The following is a 2,879-nucleotide window of genomic DNA, read 5'->3' as shown; positions in this document are numbered from 1 at the left end:
TTCACTTCAATCTCATCCTTAACCTTGACCTCAACCCTTTGAACCCTTCAGGGTACCACCTATACTAGCCCACTCACTTGTTACCGACTCACTCTTTGGGCAAGTTGTACTAACCCAAGGAAAATTTTTTATTATTCGTTGCTTAATTCAGAATATGATTTTTTTTCCTGTAGTGCTTTTTTTCTTTTAGTGCTTCCTTTTTATACTTGCTTTAATAACATCTCGATCTCGAGACAAGTCAAGCTACTAGGTATTAATGTTGTGTTCAAAACGTTATGAACTGTTAGAAACTTGCTGATTAGAAATTCACTTGGAAACGGAACAGGATGTTTTTATAAGATTCTGTGTAAAAATTGTAATAAAATGTACGTAGGACAAAGTGGAAAGACATTGGCAGATCGATTAAAACAACACAAACATAATGTAAGAACTGGTAATATGTCAAATGCATTATGTGTACACATGAATAATAGTGATTATGGTATTAACTGGATAGACCCCAAGGAAATTATGTTTTGCAAAGATTTAGTGAAAAGAAGTTTAATAGAATCCTTTATAATTAAACAAGACTGTGATAATGTATTAAATATCAGCCTAGGTTTATACAAAGTTGACGAAATTTTAAAGAAGGGTATTTTATAACAAGTAGGCTATTAAGCATTAGGACTCTTCGGTAGTTGTTGGCATTGTTTGCTTTTAGCGTCATTTGTCTTGCCACGAAGTCTTCTTGTGACTCTGTATTTGTTTTCTTGGCAATTGTACATGAACCCTGATGAGGTGTAGAAATACATGAAAGCGCTCAGTTCAAATAATTTCTTTTCATCCTTCTCCTGGCTGTATACATATACGATCATCACATATCTACAGTGATTTGTTGCAATATATATATATATATATATATATATATATATATATATATATATATATATATATATATATATATATATATATATGTGTGTGTGTGTGTGTGTGTGTGTGTGTATGTGTGTGTGTATGCGTAGTATATACATATAATTTTTATTTATTCATTTATTTTTATTTTTTTTATTTTTTTATTTTTGTATATTTTTAATTTTTAAAAAATTTTTTTAGTTTTATTATTAATTTATCAATTTTTAATTATTTATTATTAATGATTAGTTTTATTTTATTTTTATTTATTTATACTTTTAATATTTATTTATTTATCTTTATTCATATATTTTTTATTTTTATTTATATATTATTATTTATTTGTATTTAATTTTTGTTGGTATTTATTTATTTTTAATTTATTTTTTTTATTTTTATTTAATTTTTTATTTCAATTTTTTAATTTTTTGTTTTATTTATCTATTTTTGTTTTATTTATTTTATTTTATTTATTTTTTATTTATTATTATTATTATTTATTTTATTTTCTATTTTATTATTTCTACTCTATTTTTATTTTTTATTCATTTTTATTTATTTATTTATCTATCTTTATTTATTTACTTTATATTATATTTATTTATTTTTTTTTTATTTACTTTACTTTTTATTTATACTATTTTATTTATTTCAGTTCATTCATTTATTTAAATTTATTTGTATTTTTTTTTTATTTATCTTTTTATTTATTTTATTTTTATTAGTTTCATTTATTTATTTTTTTATTTCTATTTTTATTTATATTTCATTTCTTTATTATTATTTTCTATTTATTTTAATAATTTATTTATTTCATTTTTTTTATTTGATTATTTCTTTTACATATTTTTTTTATTTTACGTTATTTATTTATCTTTATTCATATATTTTTATTTTTATATATAGTTATTTATTTATTTGTATTCAGTTTTTTATTTGTATTTACTATATTTTGATTTATTCTATTTATTTTTATTTAATTTTTAAATTTTACTTTTATTCATTTATTTGTTTTATTTTTATTTATTTTTAATTATTTATTTTATTTTATTTATTTTATTTTTTTATTTCTTCTCTATTTTTATCTTTTTTTTATTCATTTTTATTGATTTATTTTATTTATTTTATATCTATTTATTTACTTTTTTCTTTATTTATTTCTTCTTTATTTTTTTATTTATTTTTATTTATTCTATATTTATTTATAATATTTATGATTTCATTTTTTTTTTATTTCAATTATTTATTTCTTTTATTTTTATTTATTTTATATCATTTATTTATCTTTATTCATATATATTATTTATAGATTATTATTTTATTTGATGTAATTTTTATTTGTATTTATTTATTTTTATTTAGTTTAACTTTTATTTTTATTTTAGGGTTTTTTATTTATTTTTTTACTTGAATATATTTATTTGTATTTATTTTTGTATTTTTTTATTTTTATTTCTTTCTCTCTTTTTTTATTATTATTTATTTATTTTTTTTTATTTATTTTATATCTATTTATTTACTTTTTCTTATTTATTTATTTATTTATTTATTTATTCATTTCTATATTTATTTACGTATATTTATATATATATATACTATATATATAGATATATATATATATAGTCACTTTTATATATAGTACTATATATATATATATAATTTATTTTCATATATTTTTATATATTATATATCTATATATATATATATATATATATATATATATATATATATATAGATATATATTATATATATATATATATATATATATATATATATATATATATATTTATATTCTTTATTTATATATATATAGTATTTTCATTTATATATATATATTTATTTATTCTTTATTTATTTTAGATGTTTAATTTTATTTTATGTTTTATATGTTTAATTTTATTTTTAATTTTTATGTTTTATTATTTTTTATTTCATATAGTATGATATATTTATTTATTTATTTTATTTTAACTATATATATAGTTTAT

This window comes from Macrobrachium nipponense, chromosome 35 (genome assembly GCF_015104395.2).
Source record: "Macrobrachium nipponense isolate FS-2020 chromosome 35, ASM1510439v2, whole genome shotgun sequence".
Lineage (NCBI taxonomy): Eukaryota > Metazoa > Arthropoda > Malacostraca > Decapoda > Palaemonidae > Macrobrachium > Macrobrachium nipponense.
The sequence above is the reverse complement of the archived record's forward strand: the minus strand, read 5'-3'. Positions refer to the sequence as shown.